Genomic DNA, 9,530 nt, shown 5'->3' on the forward strand with positions numbered 1-9,530 from the left:
GAACTAGAACTGAACTAGAACTGAACTAGAACTGAACTAGAACTGAACTAGAACTGAACTAGAACTGAACTAGAACTGAACTATAACTGAACTATAACTGAACTAGAATTAAACTAGGAGTGAATTAAAATTGACACTCTTTTAAAATAAATGTAAAAAATTATTTATAATAAATATATTTAAATTAAAAAAAAAATACCTTTTAGATTAAGTAATTAAATAATTTGTTTTCAATATTTCATACTTTTCCTATTTCCGTATCAAAAATATATTCACCTTAAAACACAAACACATTTTAAACACTTATATTTCTCTTAAATATAAAAGGCCTTATAAAGAGCTTCGACATTTTAATTTACTCTTCTTATTCAAATACTCTTTTCTTGTTTATATTATTTTTTTAATACACTTTTCTCCTACTAAAACATTTTTTTTATTTCTTCTCCTTTTACACATGCTCACATATTTTCGCTCCTACATTTACTCTGCGTAAGCTCATTGCTTTTACAAAAACATAACATATTTAATTCCCCTCTAACAACAACTTGTTGCTTTACTATAAAAAAACTAACTAAAGCAGAGAGCAGCAGACTTAGCAAAGACACATTGCAGAGACTGTGCTGCAGGCAAAAGCAGACAGCACTTTTTTTGCTAACAAAGTTTAAAAAACAAAATTTTCTACGAAAGCACTTAATTTTTTAATAAATTTTCTATTTTTCTTATAAAACCACACGCGCTCTACATTTTTATTAACAAATTACAATTTTCTAAACACTTTTTCTATTATTAAATGAATTTTTATTAATTTACTAACGGAGAACAACACGAACCGGCGAAAATTTTACTTAGAACTGAAAAAATAAAGAAGATAAGAAAAAGAAGCTTTTTGGGTGGGTATCTATTGTTGGGCAAATTGCGCCAAGAACTGAATATTAAGGAAAAATTAAGTTATAGATCGAAATATACTTAAGTAAGAAAGAGACAGTTAGCTTGCGCAACTTACTAAGAGCTAACTAAGCTTTATTTATATAAAGTTTTCTTAAATATGTCTATTGAGCAGGTGATTAAAGTGAAACAAAAATAGGACAAATGTATTTAAGGCAAGTATAATATAGATTTTTTGGGTGGGAAAGAGACGGATTTTAAATAATATTAAGAAAAGCCTCAGGGAGAGAATCAAGACTAAAATATGTAAATATATATAAGAAAAGCTATTATTAATAAATGTTCTATACATTTATAACTTAAAGCTCCAGTGGTGGTTTCTTAGTTGTAAGTAAGAGGTACCTAATTATATTTGTACATTAAACTTACTGTCTAGCTTAAGGCTGTTTACTATAGAAAAGTATATACCTGCATATGAAAGTTTTATATAAGAAAGTGTGTGCTTTAATTTTCTATAATTTTTTAGTTTTTTTCATAGAAAAATTTCTGCTTAAAATAGCTGCTTTGAAACATTTTTCTGTGGAAAAGACACTACTTTTACAGTTTTCTACAGATAAGTGTCTGCTTTAAACAGTTTTCTGCAGAAAAGTATCTGTTTTAGACAGTTTTCTTTAGAAAAGTGTCTGCTTTAGACAGTTTTCTATGGAAAAGTGTATGCTTTATACAGCTTTCTAAAGAAAAGTATCTGCTTTAGATAGTTTTCTATGGAAAAGTTTTTATGGAAAAGTGTATGCTTAATACAGCTTTCTAAAGAAAAGTGTCTGCTTTGGATAGTTTTCTATAGAAAAATGTCTTGTTTAGACAGTTTTCTATATAAAAGCGAATGCTTTAGACAGTTTTCTATAGGAAAGTGTCTGCTTTAGACAGTTGTTTATAGAAAAGTGTATACTTAAGACAGCTTCTACAGAAAAGAGTGTCTTTTAGACAGCTTCTGTAGAAAAGTGTCCGTCTTAGATAGTTGTATAAAGGTATCTACTTAAGACAGTTTTCTATAGAGAAGTGTTTGATTTAAACAGTGTTTACAGAAAAGAGTCAGTTTTAGACAGTTTATACAGAAAAGTGTATCTCTATACAGTTTTCTATAGAAAAGTGACTGCTGTAGACAGTTTTCTATAGACAATTGTTTGCTTTAGACATTTTTAATAGAAAAGCGTTTGCCCGAAAACGTTTTCTTAAGAAAATTGTCTGCTGTAGACAGTTTTCTTTAGAGAAATGTTTGATTTAAACAGTTTTTACAGAAAAGAGTCAGTTTTAGACAGTTTGTATGAAGAAGTATCTGCTTTATATAATTTTTCTATAGAAAAGTGTCTGCAGTGGACAGTTTTCTATAGACAATTGTTAGTTTTAAACATTTTTTAATAGAAAAATGTTTGCCCTAAAAATTTTCTAAAGAAAATTGTCTGCTGTGGACAGTTTTCTATATATTAGTGTTTGCTTTAGAATGTTTTCTATAGATAAGCGTCTGCCATAAAAAGTGTTTTATACAAAATTGTCTGCTTTGAACAGTTTTCGATAGAAAAGTTTCTACTTTACACCATTTTCTACAGATAAGTGCCCGTTCTATAGTGTTTTCTATAGAAACGTGTCTGATTTAGTCAAATTTAAAAAAGAGAAAAGTGTTTGCCCTAAACGTTTCTCTAGAAGAATGTATTACTACATATTTTAAAATCAATAAAAATTTACCTTTTAAATTAATTGAAACCCCAACTCGATGTCATATCTTTACTTCTGTGTACTTCCTTTTCTGATTTAGTGTGTGTGTAACACACTCTCACTTTTATACACTTTTTTTTGCTTAAATATAAAAAGGCCATTGAAAGAGCTATATTTTTTTAATTTACTCTTTTTAATTTTTCTTAAACACTTTTTCTTTATTTTCTTTAATTTTTCTTACATATTTATTTACTTTACTATAGATATTTCTTTTACACACACATTTTCATTACTACTTTTCCATTTGCTCTCATAACTTCTCTCCTACATTTACCCTGCGTGAGCATATTGCTTTTGCTCCAACATGATTTTATTTATTTCCCCTATAACTATAACAAAACTACAGCAAATACTTGCTGCAACCAAAACACACACTAACAAAAGCCTCTGCTAAAGCACTGAGCAGCAGACTTAACATCGACACTTTATCAAAACTGTGCTGTCGACAGATGCCGGCAGCTCTTTTCTCTGCTCATAAACTTTAAAAGACAAATTTTCTACGAAAACACTTATTTTTTAATAAATTTTATATTTTTCTTATAAAAACACACGCGCTCTACATTTTTATTAACAAATTGTAATTTTCTAAACACTTTTTCTATTATTAAATGAATTTTTATTAATTTACTAACGGAGAACGACACGAACCGTGGAAAATTTTACTTAGAACTGAAAAAATAAAGAAGAAAAGGAAAAGGAGCTTTTTGGGTGGGTATCTATTGTTGGACAAATTGCGCCAAGAACTGAATATTAAGGAAAAAATAAGTTATAGGTTTAAAGATACTAAAGTGAGAAAGAGACAGTTAGCTTGCGCAACTTACTAAGAGCTAACTAAGCTTTATTTATATAAAGCTTTCTTAAATATGTCTATTGAGCAGGTGATTAAAGTGAAAAAGAAAATAGGACAAATGTATTTAAAGCAAGTATAAGAAAGATTTCTTAGGTGGGAAATAGAAGGATTTTAAATAATATTAAGAAAAGCCTTAAATAACTCATGGAGAGAATCAATACTAAAATATGTAAATATACATGTATATAAATAAACATACATAAGAAAAGCTTGTTAAGAAAAGCTATTATGTATTAATAAATTTTCTACATTTTTAAAACTTAAAGCTCCAGTGATGGTTTCTTAGTTGTAAGTAAGAAGTACCATATTATATTTATACATTAAACTTACTCTTTAGCATTAGACTGTTTACCATAGAAAAATATGAACCTGCATTAGAAAGTTTTATATAGGAAAGTGTGTGCTTTAATGATCTATAGAACGGTGCCTTTTATATTTTTTTACAGAATGTTTATGATAGCTGGTTATAGAAATTTTTCAGTTTTCTATTGAAAAGTGTGTGCTTTAGACAATTTTTTTATAGAAAAGTGTCTGCTTTAGACAGTTTTCTATAGAAAAGTGAATGCTTTAGACTGTTTTTTATAGAAAAGTGAATGCTTTAAACAGTTTTCTATAGAAAAGTGTCTGCTTTAGACAGTTTTCTATAGAATAGTGAATGCTTTGTACAGTTTTCTATAGAAATGTGAATGCTTTAGACAATTTTCTATAGAAAAGTGTCTGTTTTAAACAGTTTTCTGTAGAAAAGTGTTTGCTTTAAGCAGTTTTCTAAAGAAAAGTGTCTGCTTTTTACAGTTTTCTAAAGAAAAGTGTCTGTTTTGGACAGTTTTCTATAGAAAATTTTCTGCTTTAGCCAGATTCCTATATAAAAGTGAATGTCTTATACAGTTTTCTATTTTAGACAGTTTTCTATAGAAAAGTGTCTGCTTTAGACAATTTTCTTTGGAGAAATTTCTGCTTTATACAGTTTTCTGTAGAAAAGAGTCTGCCTTAGATAGTTGTCTATATAAAGGTGTCTACTTAAGACAGTTTTCTATAGAGAAGTGTTTGATTTAAACAGTTTTTTTACAGAAAAGAGTCAGTTTTAGACAGTTTATACAGAAAAGTGTCTCTTTATACAGTTTACTATAGAAAAGTGACTGCTGTAGACAGATTTCTATATACAAGTGTTTGCTTTAGACATTTTTAAAAGAAAAGCGTTTGCCCGAAAAAGTTTTCTTAAGAAAATTGTATGCTGTAGACGGTTTTCTTTAGAGAAATGTTTGATTTAAACAGTTTTTACAGAAAAGTGTCAGTTTTAGACAGTTTATATGAAGAAGTGTCTGCTTTATACAATTTTCTATAGAAAAGTGTCTGCAGTGGACAGTTTTCTATAGACAATTGTTAGTTTTAGACATTTATTAATAGAAAAATGTTTGCCCTAAAAATTTTTCTAAAGAAAATTGGCTGCGGTGTACAGTTTTCTATAGATTAGTGTTTGCTTTAGAAAGTTTTCTGTAGAAAAGCGTTTGCCATAAAAAGTGTTTTATACAACATTGTCTGCTTTGAACAGTTTTCTGTAAAATGTTTCTACTTTACACCATTTTTTTACAGATAAGTGCCCGTTCTATACAGTTTTCTATAGAAAAGTGTCTGATTAAGTCAAATTTAAAAAAGTATTACTATGTATTTTAAAATCAATAAAAATTTACCTTTTAAATTAATTAAAACCCCAACTCGATGTCATTTCCATACTTCTACTTCCTTTTGTAATTTATACACACACACTCTCACTTTTATACACTTTTTTGCTTAATTATAAAAAGGCCATTGAAAGAGCAATATATTTTTTTAATTTACTCTTTTTTATTTTTCTTAAATACACTAACAAAAGCCTCTGCTAAAGCACTGAGCAGCAGACAACATCGACACTTTATCAAAACTGTGCTGTCGACAGATGTCGGCAGCTCTTTCTCTGCTGACAAACTTTAAAAGACAAATTTTCTAGGAGAAAACTTATTTTTTTTAATAAATTTTATATATTTCTTATAAAGACACACGCACTCTACATTTTTATTAACAAATTAAAATTTTCTAAACACTTTTTTCTATTATTAAATGAATTTTTATTAATTTACTAACGGAGAACGACACGAACCGGCGAAAATTTTACTTAGAACTGAAAAAATAAAGAATAAAAGTAAAAGGAGCTTTTTGGAGTGGGTATCTATTGTTGGACAAATTGCGCCAAGAATTGATTATTAAGGAAAAAATAAGTTAAAGATATAAATATGCGAAAGTACGAAAGAGACAGTTAGCTTGCGCAACTTACTAATAGCCAACTAAGCTTTATTTATATAAAGCTTTCTTTATTATAACTTTTGAGCAGGTGCTTAAAGTGAAACAAAAATAGGACAAATGTATTAAAAGCAAGTATAAGATAGATTTTTTGGGTGGGAAAGAGACGGATTTTGAATAATATTAAGAACAGTCTTAAATAACTCAGGGCGAAAATCAATACTAAAATATGTAAATATATATGTATATAAATAAACATACATAAGAAAAGCTTGTTAAGAAAAGCTATTATTAAAAAATTTTCTACATTTTTAAAACTTAAAGCTCCAGTGATGGTTTCTTAGTTGTAAGTAAGAGGTACCTCACTATATTTGTACATCAAACTTACTGTCTAGCTTAGACTGTTTACTATAGAAAAGTATGTACCGCATAAGAAAGTTTTATATAAGAAAGTGTGTGGTTTTATTTTCTGTAGAACAATGCTTTTTTAGTTTTTTTCATAGAAAAATTTTTGCTTAAAATAGCTGCTTTGAAACATTTTTCTGTGGAAAAGTGTCTACTTTATATAGTTTTCTACAGAAAAGTGTCTGCTTTAAACAGTTTTTTGTAGAACACAGTTTGCTTTAGAAAAGATTCTGTTTAGACAGTTTTCTATAGAAAAAAGTCTGCTTTAGACAGTTTTCTATAGAAAAGTGTATGCTTAAACTGTTTTCTAAAGAAAAGTTTCTGTTTTAGACAGTTTTCTATAGAAAAGTGAATGCTTTGGACAGTATTCTTTAGAAAAGTGTCTGCTTTAGACAGTTTTCTATAGAAAAGTGAATGCTTTAGACGGTTTTCTATAGAAAAGTGAGTGCTTTAGAATGTTTTCTATAGAAAAGTATCTGCTTTAGACAGTTTTCTTTAGAAAAGTGTCTGCTGTAAACAGTTTTTTATAGAAAAGTGTGTGCTTTAGACAGTTTTCTATAGAAAAGTGAATGCTTTAGACAGTTTTCTATAGAAAAGTATCTGCTTTAGACAGTTTTCTATAGAAAAGTGTCTGTTTTAAACAGTTTTCTGTAGAAAAGTGTCTGCTTTAGACAGTTTTCTCTAGAAAAGTGTCTGCTTTATATAGTTTTCTATGGAAAAGTGTCTGCTTTAAACAGCTTTTTAAAGAAAAGTGTCTGCTTTATACAGTTTTCTAAAGAAAAGTGTCTGTTTTGGACAGTTTTCTATAGAAAATTTTCTGCTTTAGCCAGATTCCTATATAAAAGTGAAAGTTTTATACAGTTTTCTATAGAAAAGTGTCTGCTTTATACAGTTTTCTATAGAAAAGAGTCTGCCTTAGGTGGTTTTCTATATTAAGTTAAAAATAAAAAAGGTTTCTAAAGAAAATTGCTTGCTGTAAACAGTAATCTATAGATAAATGTTTGCTTTAGATATTTTTCTATAGAAAAGCGTCTGTCTTAAAAAGTATTTTATACAAAATTGTCTGCTTTAAACAGTTTTCGATAAAAAAGTTTCTACTTAAAATCATTTTCAATAGAAAAGTGTCTAATTTAGTCAAATGTAATAAATGAGAAAACTGTTTGATTTAAATGTTACTCAATAAGAATATATTACAATTTTAAAATTAATAAAATTTACCTTTTTAATTAATTGAAACCCCAACTCGATGTCATTTCCTTACTTCTACTTCCTTTTCTAATTCATACACACTCACTCTCACTTTTATACACTTTTTTGCTTAAATATAAAAAGGCCATTGAAAGAGCATTTTTTTTTAATTTACTCTTTTTAATTTTTCTTTATTTGCTTTCATTTTTCTCACAGATTTATTTATTTTAATATAGATATTTCTTTTACTCACACATTTTCATTACTACTTTTGCATTTGCTCTCATAACTTTTCTCCTACATTTACCCTGCGTGAGCATATTGCTTTTGCTCCAACATGATTTTATTTATTTCCCCTATAACTATAACAAAACTAAAGCAAATACTTGTTGCTACCAAAACACACACTAACAAAAGCCTCTGCTAAAGCACTGAGCAGCAGACTTAACATCGACACTTTATCAAAACTGTGCTGTCGACAGATGTCAGCAGCTCTTTTCTCTGCTCATAAACTTTAAAAGACAAATTTTCTACGAAAACACTTATTTTTTTAATAAATTTTATATTTTACTTATAAAAACACACGCGCTCTACATTTTTATTAACAAATTACAATTTTCTAAACACTTTTTCTATTATCAAATGAATTTTTATTAATTTACTAACGGAGATCGACACGAACCGGCGAAAATTTTACTTAGAACTGAAAAAATAAAGAAAAGAAAAAGGAGCTTTTTGGGTGGGTATCTATTGTTGGACAAATTGCGCCAAGAACTGAATATTAAGGAAAAAATAAGTTATAGGTTTAAAGATACTAAAGTGAGAAAGAGACAACTTGCGCAACTTACTAAGAGCTATCTAAGCTTTCTTTATATAAAGCTTTATTTAATAAGTCTATTGAGCAGGTGATTAAAGTGAAAAAGAAAATATAACAAATTTATTTAAAGCAAGTATAAGATAGATATCTTGGGTGGGAAAGAGAAATACATTAAATTGTATTTAAGAAAAGTCTTCAATAATCCAAGGAGAGGATAAATACTAGAATATGAAAATATGTGAATATGTAAGAAAGCTTTTTAAGAAATTTTTAAAATTTTTCTTAACTTTAAGCTCTAAAAAGTACCTTATTATGTTTGTGTGTATGTATGTAAATTAAATTTACTTAAAAACCGCTACAATAGCAATACTATTTCTTAAACAGTTTAGAAAAAGGAGTTGTAATAACTGAATGATATAGTTAAACACTCAATTAATTAAAACGTATATTTCACGTTCCTATAGAAATGTGTTTTCTGTAGATACATTTTTATAAGAAAGTGTTTTCTATAGACACATCTCTATACAAAAAATCTTCGATAGACATATTTCTATAGAAAAGTTTCTTCTATAGACACAATTCTATAGAAAAGTGTATTCTATAGACACTTTTCTATAGAAATGTGACTTCTATAGACACATTTCTATGGAAAAGTGTCTTCTATAGACACATTTCTAGGGAAAAGTGTCTTCTATAGACACATTTCTATAGAAAGGTGTCTTTTTAGACTCATTTCTATAGAAAGGTGTCTTTTTAGACTCATTTCTATAGAAAAGTGTCTTCTTTAGACACATTTCTATAGAAAACTGTCTTCTATAAACACATTTATATAGAAAATGTCTACCACATTCACATTTCTATAAAAAGTAACTTCTATAAACACATTTCTATAGACAAGTGACAACTGTAGACACATTTCTATAGAAAATTTTCATTTATAGATACCTTTTTATAGAAAAGTGTCTTCTATAGATTTCTATAGAAAAGTGTCTTCTATAAACACATTTCTGTAGAAAAATGTCTTCTGAAGACCCATTTCAATAGAAAAATGTCTTCTATAGACAATTCTATAGAAAAGTGTCTTCTATAGACACATTTCTATAGAAAAGTGTCTTCTATAGACACATTTTTATAGAAAAGTGTCTTCTATAGACACATTTTTATAGAAAAGTGACTTCTATAGACACATTTCTATAGAAAAGTGTCTTCTATAGACACATTTCTATAGAAAAGTGTCTTCTATAGACACATCTCTATACAAAAAAATCTTCGATAGACATATTTCTATAGAAAAGTTTCTTCTATAGACACAATTCTATAGAAAAGTGTATTCTATAG

Source organism: Lucilia cuprina, chromosome 5 (genome assembly GCF_022045245.1).
Source record: "Lucilia cuprina isolate Lc7/37 chromosome 5, ASM2204524v1, whole genome shotgun sequence".
Classification (NCBI taxonomy): Eukaryota; Metazoa; Arthropoda; class Insecta; order Diptera; family Calliphoridae; genus Lucilia; species Lucilia cuprina.